The following is a 12,379-nucleotide window of genomic DNA, read 5'->3' on the forward strand; positions in this document are numbered from 1 at the left end:
CTGCAATAAAATAAGAGGATACTATGCAGTGTAAAGCCCCGTTATTCAAACAGGCAGCAACACTTCCAGAGTGGATTATTAATCTGACACATGGTAATCAAACAGGATGTTATTATCTGCTCTGATTACACTAAGATTAAAAGACTTGGGATCACCCAGACAAAGGATGATCTACAACTGAGGCTTTCATGCGTGGAGATTTTCTTTGACGTCTGAGCTAATTCATGATTACCTATCAATCAAATTAACTTTTATAACTTTCATCATGATGCCTTTGTGTCTGTGGTTTGTGTCTGCTGTTTGCTTCTCGGCAGTTGTCTTGGTTGTTCTTGGTTCTTGTTCTTGGTTCTTTCCCTTTTGAGGGGTAACAGGTTTAAACATGCAGTGTGTGTGTGTGTACAAAGACCTTTGTGTGTGTGTGTGTGTATGACAAGAGAGCCCTGTGCTTTCAGCCGTGTAGGATGCAGCTGCAGATGCAGTTTGAGAGTGTGCGTTTGTATGTGTCTGCATGGTGCCTTTTGTGTTTCTCCAAATGTTGCTGTCGACAGCGATGCTGGTTGTTTGTGTTCTCTCTCTAAGCCCCACTCTATGCTTTCTTGTGATCCACCTAAAACTTTTACTCAAAGTGTGCCTGACAGACGGAGATAGACAGAGACAAACAGCGGAGGGAGGAGAGGAAAAGGAGGGCAGTAGTAATCTAATAAGTAATTGAAGTTTACAGCCTGGCTTGGCTCTTTGTCCTCTGACAGGTCGTGAAACAAAGAAGTAACCACAGCCAACCACTGGCTGAGTGACTCCTGGGCTACTTAGTCTACCCAGCAACCACACTCCACTCCTCTCCATCTGCTGCATAACACAAAGGAACAGAGAAAAGGACTGTGTGTCTGTGCGTGTGTGTGTGTGTGTGTGTGTGTGTGTGTAGATGGGCGGTGCGATGTCTTTGGGTGTTTATGATGAGCCGTATGTGTGTTTGATGGGGGTTGTCTGTGGGTATACGGGGACAACATATATGGTGGGTGTTCTTGTGTGTGTGCGCGCGCATGTGGGTGAGCTGAATGGGTAATCGCAGCACAAGGCAACTTTCATTGAGGTCCAACAGGGAAGCACAAGGAGTCTGCTTGTTGCCCGAAGGTCCTCAGTGGGCGACCTAATTGACCAGGGTCTCTCTCGCCTTCTCTCTTGCCTTCTCTCTCTCTTGCCTTCTCTCTCTCTCTCTCTCTCTCTCTCTCTCTCTCTCTCTCTCTCTCTCTCTCTCTCTCTCTCTCTCTATCTTTCTCTCTGTATAAAAGGAAGCTTTAATCCCTATAAATTAGAGGGTGTCTCGTGCTTTACTAAAGGAGTTGTGGGCAGCCTGGCTGGCTTATGTGTGTATGCATATGTATGCATATGTATGTGTTGTGTGCGATTGTGAAAGGTGCGTGTGCATCTCCCCCCCGCCCCCCCCCCCCCCCCCCCACTCCCCAATGGACTTTATTGACATGGGGAACATATGTTTACATTGCCAAAGCAAGTGAAATAGATAATAAACAAAAGTGAAATAAACAATATAAAACATTACACAAAAGTTCCAAAGGGATATAGAGACATTTCAAATGTCATATTATGGCTATATACTGTGTTGTAGCGATGTGCAAATAGTTAAAGTACTAGTTAAATATGGATTGTATTTACCATGGTGTTTGTTTTTCACTGGTTGCCCTTTTCCTGTAGCAACAGGTCACACATCTTGCTGCTGTGATGGCACACTGGTATTTCACCCAATAGATATGGAAGTTTATCAAAATTTGATTTGTTTTCAATTTTTTTGTGGGTCTGTGTAATCTGAGGGAAATATGTGTCTCTAATGTGGTCATACATTGGGCAAGAGGTAAGGAAGTGCAGCTCAGTTTTCACCTCATTTTGTGGGCAGTGTGCACATAGCCTGTCTTCTCTTGAGAACCAGGTCTGCCTACAATGGCCTCTCTCAATAGCAAGGCTATGCTCACTGAGTCTGTACATAGTCAAAGCTTTCCTTAATTTTGGGTCAATCACAGTGGTCAGGTATTCTGCCACTGTGCACTCTCGGTTTAGGGCCAAATAGTATTGCTCAGTTTTTTTGTTAATTATTTCCAGTATGTCAACTAATTATCTTTTTGTTTTCTCATGATTTGGTTGGGTCTAATTATATTGCTATCCATGGGCTCTGGGGGGTCTGTTTGTGTTTGTGAACAGAGCCCCAGCACCATCTTGCTTAGGGAACTCTTCTCCAGGTTCATCTCTCTATAGGTGATGGCTTGTACCCTTCAGTCATGGAGGGTTCCTACCACATGGCTCACTCTAACAGACACTTGACTCCCCACCAATCCCATGACACACTCATTGCATCTCCATTCTGCAACACCCTCACCCCGACCCAATGAAACCCCTCTCCCTCCATCTTGTGTACCACACCTCCTGAACACCCCCATCCCTGTCCCATGACTGACTGTCTATGTAAGTGTGCCAGATCTGGGTTTCTGTCTCTGACTGGAATGTGTGTGTGTGTGTGTGTGTGTGTGTGTGTGTGTGTGTGTGTGTGTGTGTGTGTGTGTGTGTGTGTGTGTGTGTGTGTGTGTGTGTGTGTGTGTGTGTGTGTGTGTGTCTTTGTGTGTGAGTGTGTAGTCTGTCTGTAACTTGGGGCAGCCCCCCCCCCCATGTCTCCATTCAGCTTAACAGGCTACTAGTCTTGAAGAGGCCTCAATCAGACATGTGCCCTCTTCAAAGAGACATAGACACACACACACAACTGGCTGGGATTCAGAGCATCGAGAGTCTCCAACAGAAACACACAGACACATGGATATATAGCCATACCCTGTGTTATGCAGCACTAATATGAGAATTGAAATATACAATAATGAACTGTGCACTGTTTAGGCACGCAGGCCGCAGACAGACTTCACACAACACAGACGCGCACACAAGATCCCTCTGGGCTTGTTGGCTTTAATCTGTAACTTAGTCATCCATAGACAGCGTGGCAGGTGCGAAGCTGCAGTAAGACGTGTATGTGTGTGTGTGTACTTTAGTCATCAGCCATATGGCCCACTTGTCCTGACCCCCTCACACACCTCACCCTCTATCACACACACCCACTAGCCCACAGCACACAACCACACGCTTGCTCACCCACTCACACTTTCATCAGCCACTCTTCCAGTCTCCATAGCTGCTGTTGAGTTCAGTATAAAGTGTTCAGCTCCTCTACCATTCAGGATACACACACGCTACCAGAGACACAATCAAAGAACCAATCACAGACACAGCCTATTGGAAGTTGAGCCAATGAGAGAGGGGTAGAGCTAACCAATGACGGAGCCAGCAACAGCCCTAGGCAGCTAGAGATTGAGGCAGAGCATTCTGTGAACCAAACTGCGATAACAAACGATGGAAAGAGCCAATCAGTGAGGATTTCTTTGCAGTTGCTGCACGAGTATCTGACCAGAGCGAGAGAGAGAGACAGAGAGAGAGAGGGAGGGAGGAGAGAAATATTGAGTGTTATTGTGTACCTTTTTAATTGTCGATTCTTTGAGTGCAAAAGACCGAAATACAGCTTCCAAGTGATCATGAGTGTAAAAATGTTTTAGAATGTCTATGTAAGCATGTGCATGTGTGTGCATGCACGAGTGGCTATGTCTGTGTGTGTGTGTGTGTGTTTGTGTGTTTCTTTGTGTGTTTCAACCCCTGTCTTGGTGAACAATATGAGAGGGAGGCGTATCATTGAGACACGTGCTGCCAACAGTTGCTGAAACTCAGCTAACATAAAACCATTTTACTGACTGTGAAATGACCCCCCTGGCCACGGCACACTCTGACAGCAACCCCCTCTCCATCCCTGCCCTGGCTCCATTGTCCCTCATGAATAGGATGAGGGGGTGGAGGGGTTTGTGTGTGTGTGTGTGTGTGTGTGCGCGTGTGTGTGTGTGTGTGTGTGTGTGCGTGTGCGTGTGTTGTTTGTGTGTGAGTGTGCGCGCACGATATTGAGGAGTGGGTGTATAGGTGCGTGTCTGCTTGATGAGATTCAGTGTTTGTGTGTGTGTATGTATGTGTGTGTGTAGGAGGTTCTGCATGTGTGTAAGGAGAGCTGGGTGTCTGGCAGTGTTAATAGCAGCTGCCACTGCCCCAGGCCTCAGGGCTGAACAGTGCAGATTAGAGGGCTGAGGGCACGTGCTGCCTGTTCTGGAGACGAACAATAGATGAATGGAAGAGGAGCCCTTATCCCTCTCTATTTTTCTCTCTTTCACCCTCTCTCTTTCTTTCTTTCTTTCTTTCTTTCTTTCTTTCTTTCTTTCTTTCTTTCTTTTTCTTTCTTTCTTTCTTTCTTTCTTTCTTTCTCTCAATTCAATTCAATTTGCTTTATTGGCGTGATGTAACAATGTACATATTGCCAAAGCTTACTTTGGAGATTTAAAATATTAACCCAATTAACATCCTCTCTCTCTCTCTCTCTTTCTCTCTCTCTCTCTCTCTCTCTCTCTCTTCTCTCTCTCTCTCTCTCTCTCTCTCTCTCTCTCTCTCCTTACAGAAGAGGAGAATTAGGCATAGAGAGAAGATAGATGTTGATTGGGAGATAGACAGGACAGAGAAGGCTTGGAGGATAGAGGGATGGAGACAGAGAGGAGAGTTGGGCCTCTGTAGGGTGCTGAGAGGGCCATGGTGGCTTTGTGGCAGCTGTTACTCCTGCAGAGAGATATTTGAGACGGTTCCTTTCACAAATACAAGGGTCTGAGGGATAGAGAGGGGCGAGGCGTGCATATGTGTGTGTGTGTGTTATGGGGCGATGGGTTTTGGTTGGGTACAATGGGTTTTGGGTGGGTCTGGACAGACATAAAGAGGCACACTTCACCCAAATGTCTCTTTTGCTAATGAAAAGAGCGTTCTGGACGAGGGTGGGATGTAGGGATGGAGAAAGGGAAGGGGGGAAGAAGACTTTCACCACCTAAAGAATAGTTACTATTTTTATTATTATTATTTGTGTTATTATTATTATTATTAAGGGCTCTATTCAATCTGTATTGCTGAAGCGTTACAGATTGCACAATAGAAATTTAAAGCTAATCTCCAATTGAGCCGACATATGCAGCGTTTACCGTGAATGCAGTTTCCGCTAACATTGCCTTTAAATTTAAATCCCGCTGTAATGCTGAACTTCTGTGATACGGATTGAATAGAGCCCTAAGTTTATTCGAAAAGGGACAATGTACAACAAAACATACACTACTGTTCAAAAGTTTGGGGTCACTTAGAAATGTCCTTGTTTTTGAAAGAAAAGCACATTTTTGTCCATTAAAATAACATAAAATTGATCAGAAATACAGTGTAGACATTGTTAATGTTGTAAATGACTATTGCAGCTGGAAACGGTTGATTTTTAATGGAATATCTACATAGGCGTACAGAGGCCCATTATCAGCAACCATCACTCCTGTGTTCCAATGGCACGTTGTGTTAGCTAATCCAAGTGTATCATTTTAAAAGGCTAATTGATCAGTAGAAAACCCTTTTGCAATTATGTTAGCACAGCTGAAAACTGTTGTCCTGATTAAAGAAGCAATAAAACTGGCCTTCTTTAGACCAGTTGAGTATCTGGAGCATCAGCATTTGTGGGTTCGATTACAAGCTCAAATTGGCCAGAAACAAAAACCTTTCTTCTGAAACTTGTCAGCCTATTCTTGTTCTCAGAAATTAAGGCTATTCCATGCGAGAAATTGCCAAGAAACTGAACATCTCGTACAATGCTGTACTCCCTTCACAGAACAGTGCAAACTGGCTCTAACCAGAATAGAAAGAGGAGTGGGAGGCCCCGGTGCACAACTGAGCAAGAGGGCAAATACATTAGAGTGTCTAGTTTGAGAAAGATGCCTCACAAGTCCTCATCTGGCAGCTTCATTAGATAGTACCCGCAAAACACCAGTCTCAATGTCAACAGTGAAGAGGCGACTCTGGGATGCTGGCCTTCCAGGCAGAGTTCCTCTGTCCAGTGTCTGTGTTCTTTTGCCCATCTTAATCTTTTATTTTTATTGGCCAGTCTGAGATAGGGCTTTTTCTTTGCAACTCTGCCTAGAAGGCCAGCATCCCAGAGTCGCCTCTTCACTGTTGACGTTGAGATAGTAAAGTAGATAGTATACAGTAGATAGTAAAGTAGTTGACTACTTAAGGGTTGTGGAGCAAGTCCATGTAAACATTTAAAAAGCAGCTTTACATTTGAACATTTACTAAAACTTTAAAAACGTACCACATTGTGTTTCTTGAGAAATAAAGAATGCTTAACAATGGTTAGCTGTTGCTGTTTTTGTCCATGTCAATCTACAAAACAAAAAAGGATGCCTGAACCCTCGATGTTGACATAAAGGAGTTATTGAGTTCTTCAAATCAGCTACTGATATTTACCCTGCAATAAAGGGTAATGGACTGTATGGTAATCTGGCTGTCAAACACAAACACAATCAAACACAATCAGTTTGACTTTCCTACGCATCTCATAAAGGATACAGGGATTATGGTTAAAAGGCTCAAAGAGCACTATGTCATGCTTGAAAACCGTAGTCTATGATGCCAATGGAGCATGGAAAATGCTAAGAGAAATTGTAAATGCGTTAGAGCCATGACATTATTTGCTATTTAAAAAAAATTGTATTTCACCTTTATTTAACCAGGTAGGCCAGTTGAGAACAAGTTCTCATTTACAGCTGCAACCTGGCCAAGATAAAGCAAAGCAGTGCGACAAAAAACAACAACAGAGAGTTACACATTGGATAAACAAAAGTACAGTCAATAACACAATAGAACAATCTATGTACAGTGTGTGCAAACGTAGTTAGGGAGGTCAGGCAATAAATAGGCCGTAGTGGCGAAATAATTACAATTTAGCAATTAAACACTGGAGTGATAGATGTGCAGATGATGATGTGCAAGTAGAGATATTGGGGTGCAAAAGAGCAAAAGAATAAATAACAATATGGAGATGAATGTGCTATTTACAGATGGGCTGTGTACAGCAACAGTGATCGGTAAGCTGCTCTGACAGCTGATGCTTAAAGTTAGAGAGGGAGATATAAGTCTCCAGCTTCAGTGATTTTTACAATTCGTACCAGTCATTGGCAGCAGGGAACTGGAAGGAAAGGCGGCCAAAGGAGGTTTTAGCTTTGGGGATGACCAGTGAAATATACCCGCTGGCACGTGTGCTACAGGTGGATGCTGCTATGGTGACCAGTGAGCTGAGATAAGGCTGGGCTTTACCTAGCAAAGACTTATAGATGACCTGGAGCCAGTGAGTTTGGCGACGAATTTGAGTCTATCTAGGATAGAGTAACTGGAATTGTAATTTCCTGGGAAATGTAACACTGACTTAAATGTTGATTGATGCTAAACGTTTATGTGTGTTTCTCAAGTTAGACCCATTGTCACTGATTTGGCCTTGAGTGTTTGTGTATTGTGTATGTGGTTGGATGCATGTTGCCCTCAGCTACATGTTCCTCCAACTCCATCTCTTACTTGTTCTCCTTCTCTCACTTCCTCTCCTCTTCCTCTTCCTCTTCCACCTAATCTCTCCCTCTTGCTCCCTCTCTTCTTTCCTCATTCCCAACGTTTCTCCAAAAATCCCGCTCTCTATTCCCAGCCTTGTTTTCACGGCAATGCTTCAGTCTGATGCACACTGACAGTTCCATTGAGGTTGACATTGTCTCTCGTGACAACTAACGAGCAACCGTCTAATTAGTGTAAAAGATGCTCCAATAACTGAAATGGCGGTTGTTTCTCTCAGACCTTTTGTCTAACTCTGCCTCTTTGTCTCTCTCTTAATCTCTGAATCAGCAGAGTTATGCTGTAGAATGAGAACTGGTATTTGTTGATGACTCTTTTCTACACTTTTATGATGCTAATTCTGTCACCGACTGTTCTGTTTTCCACAGTCAGAGAGGGACACGTACAATGCATCTGATTTGAAATGCAGTCAACATTTTTAAAGCGTTTTTATCCATGTAATCTTTGTGAGACAAGACATTGTCTGGGTATTGACAGTATTTGACCCTACACTAATAGCAGTATAACAACATGTATAACAACAATGACTAAACAATGGCCAGATATGGTCCCCCCTCCAAGCCATGGGTAAATTAGCAATACAAAAACATACAGCAGGGTGATGGAGTGTTGTGGTCCAACATGGTCTCAGGGCAATTCGTAAGATTATAGAGGTATATTTGTCTCCCTTTAGAATGGAACAGTGCTTTCAGAATGTATTCACACCCCTTGACTTATTCCACATTTTGTTGTGTTACAGCCTCAAATTCAAAATGGATTAAATCAAATATAAATCTCCCCCATCTACACACAATATTCCATAATGACAAAGTAAAATATGTTATTAGAAAATGTTGCTAATTTATTGAAAATTAAGTACAGAAATATCTCATTTACATAAGTATTCACACCCCTGAGTCAATACATTGTAGAAGCACCTTTGGATGCGATTACCGCTGTGAGTCTTTCTGGGTAAGTCTCCAAGAGCTTTCCACACCTGGATTGTGCAACATTTGCAGTCCTTAATGATTACAAACATACCCATAACATGATGCAGCCACCACTATGCTTGAAAATATGGAGAGTGATACTCAGTAATGTGCTGTATTGGATTTGCCCCAAACATAACACTTTGTATTCAGGACAAAAATATTTCTTTGCCACATTTTTCAAGTATTACTTTCGCGCCTTGTTGCAAACAGGATGCATGTTTTGGAATATCTTTATTCTGTACAGGCTTCCTACTTTTCATTCTATCATTTAGGCTAGTATTGTGGAGTAACTACAATGTTGTTGATCCATCCTCAGTTTTCTCCTATCACAGACATTAAACTCTGTAACTGTTTTAAAGTCACCATTGGCCTCATTGTGAAATCCCTGAGCGGTATCCTTCCTCTCCGGTAACTGAGTTAGGAAGGACGCCTGAATCTTTGTAGTGACTGGGGGTATTAATATATCATCCAAAGTGTAATTAATATGTTCACCATGCTCAAAGAGATATTCAATGTCTGCTTTTTTATTTTTACCCATCTTACCAATAGGTGCTATTCTTTGCGAGGCATTGGAAAACCTCCCTGGTCTTTGTGGTTGAATCTGTGTTTGAAATTCACTGCTCGACTAAGGGGCCAAACAGATAATTGTATGTGTGGGGTACAGAGATGAGGTAGTCATTCAAAAATCATGTTAAACACTATTACTGCACACAGATTGAGTCCATGGAACGTATTATGTGAAGTGTTAAGGAAATGTGTACTCCTGAACTTATTTGGCTTGTCATAACAAAGGGGTTGAATACTCATTGACTCAAGACATTTAAGCTTTTCATTCTATATGAATGTGTAGAATTTTTTTAATCTTCATTTAATCCATTTTAAATTCAGGCTGTAAAACAGCAACATTTGGAAAATATCGAGGGCTGTGAATACTGTCTGAAGGCACTGTATGTTAAAGCTACAATATGTAAGTTTTTGGGCACCCTGACCAAATTCACATATAAATGTGAGTTATAGATATGTTATTCTCATTGAAAGAAATTCTAAGAAGCGGTAGATCTGTTCTATGTGCGCTATTTCTATACTTCCTGTTCTTAACTTTCTTTATACTTTCGATTTTCTACACCAGCTTTAACAGCTGAAAATCTAATATTTTGGGTAATGGAAAATATATTTCACAGCGGTTTAGTCACATAAACTGAAATTAGGCAAACAATTAGAATTTTAGCAACCAGGAAATGGTGGAGCGACCTTTAAGTTTAAAGGACGTACAGTTGAAGTCGGACGTTTACATACACCTTAGCCAAATACATTTCAACTCAGTTATTCACAATTCCTGACATTTAATCCAAGTAAAAATTCCCTGTTTTAGGTCAGTTAGGATCCCCACTATATTTTAAGAATGTGAAATGTCAGAATAATAGTAGAGAATGATTTATTTCAGCTTTTATTTCTTTCATCACATTCACAGTGGGTGAGAAGTTTACATACACTCAATTAGTATTTGGTAGCATTGCCTTTAAATTGTTTAACTTGGGTCAAATGTTTCAGGTAGCCTTCCACAAGCTTCCCACAATAAGTTGGGTGAATTTTGGCCCATTCCCCCTGACAGAGCTGGTGTAACTGAGTCAGGTTTGTTGGCCTCCTTGCTCACACAGGCTTTTTCAGTTCTGCCCACAAACTTTCTATAGGATTGAGGTCAGGGCTTTGTGATGGCCACTCCAATACCTTGACTTTGATGTCCTTACGCGATTTTGCCACAACTTTGGAAGTATGCTTGGGGTCATTGTCCATTTGGAAGACCCATTTGCGACCAAGCTTTAAATTCCCTACTGATGTCTTGAGATGTTGCTTCAATATATCCACATAATTTTCCTCCCTCATGAAGCCATCTATTTAGTGAAGTACACCAGTCCCTCCTAGAGCAAAGCACCCCACAACATGATTCTGCCACCCCCGTGCTTCACGGTTGGGATGGTGTTCTTCAGCTTGCAAGCCTCCCCTTTTTCCTCCAAACATAACGATGGTCATTATGGCCAAACAGTTCTATTTTTGTTTTATCATACCATAGGACATTTCTCCAAAAAGTACGATTTTTGTCCCCATGTGCAGTTGCAAACCGTAGTCTGGCTTTTTTATGGCGGTTTTGGAGCAGTGGCTTCTTCCTTGCTGAGCAGCCTTTCAGGTTATGTCAATATAGGACTCGTTTTACTGTGGATATAGATACTTTTGTACCTGTTTCCTCCCGCATCTTCACAAGGTCCTTTGCTGTGTATGTAAACTTCCGACTTCAAACTGTAGAGTTTCATACGTCTTACCCGGTCAGACAATATCATACGAATTGGAATACATAACATTCCATTCATCTTGGAGGACATATAGTATTGTAGGTCTTGCTCTGAAACCAGGCTGCTTGTTCCGCCCTAACAGCAAAGGTTAGGAGAATTTACATTAGTTAGGAGAACTAACGACACAGATTAGGAGATGGTTAGTTTAGGGGAAGCGTTAGCTAAAACGGTCCAGCTGTCCCCGGCGCGACTCGAACACCCAATCTTTGGATTGCTAGATGGTCACAGTATACGCCCAGCGATCCTCCCTGACCAGCCTCCCTATTTTAGTTTCTGTCTTAAGTAATCAGAGCATTATTGCATTTGCAGCACAATGTAACATATCATACTAAATGGAGGTAAACACATTTACGTTCCAAAGCATACGTCTGTTTAATGTGGTCAGGCTGTCTGGTTCAAGAAAGCACCAGTCTACTTACCTGTTCATAAAACACAACAGCCTGGCAACATCTAAATGATCTGATTGGTTAAACTACTGTGATTAGACAGTGTCTGACACCTACATGTATAACAAGCCAACTTAAGATTTACGTTTTGGCTCTATTTAACAACCATTTTTACAATTAGGGTGGCTAAAAGTACAGCTGACATTGTACATCAAATGGCTTGTTTGTTGATTGTCTGAGCATCGAAAAAATAAATGAAGTTAAGTCCAGGAAGGTTTCAGGAGTCATGTGAGTCCAGTTACAGTTACTGCTTCCGCTGCTGTGATGGTTATGTGTAGACAAGGACTTACTGTATTCTATGTTTTCCCATGAAGGTGTGGGATGTAAGGTAAGATAACCGCATACAACGTTATATGCATGTGGGATAGACTGTTAATTCATTTTCTGGTAGTGTCAAGTCTACAGCTGTTGAGTTGTATTCTAGTCTCAGCAATTATTCATTAACTGCTAATCTCTCATCTTAAACTTTCCTCTGTGCTCTAATCCACCCAAAATTACAAGGACCTTTCTCTGCTCCTTTGGCACATTCAGTATACCTAACCAGAAACTAGCCTATTAAGCGGGAAATGACCAAGTAAACAGGACATAATATTGTGTTAATGTGTTCACCTAAATAACAGAACTTTTATCTCAAAGTATTACAGCTAAATAAATAAGGTTTGGGTTGCGGTGGTCTCAGTCACCTGGACAAACCCCGTAGAAGGTGTGTGTGTGTGTTTGGGCGCGCGTGCTTGGGCGAGTGTGTGTGTGTGCATGTGTGTGTCTCTGATGTATGCGTGTTTGTGGCCGGATTTTTCTGCCTGGCTGTCCAGTAAATGTATGTGGTTTCCTGCACCTGGTCAGAGCGTGAGATGCCAAACTTCATTGCACCTTTTAACACATCTGTAGATTTGTGTGAATGTTTAAGATCTTGGCAGTAGGAGTATGAGGTTGGAGTGTTACATCCGTTGGTCCTTCGCTCTCTTTGCTCTTTCAACACTATTTACTTCGCTGAAATCCACCCGAACAACAAAATCTTGATGAAGACAACTCTTGTAACTTGCAGGAATTGAAT

Source organism: Salmo trutta, chromosome 27 (genome assembly GCF_901001165.1).
Source record: "Salmo trutta chromosome 27, fSalTru1.1, whole genome shotgun sequence".
Classification (NCBI taxonomy): Eukaryota; Metazoa; Chordata; class Actinopteri; order Salmoniformes; family Salmonidae; genus Salmo; species Salmo trutta.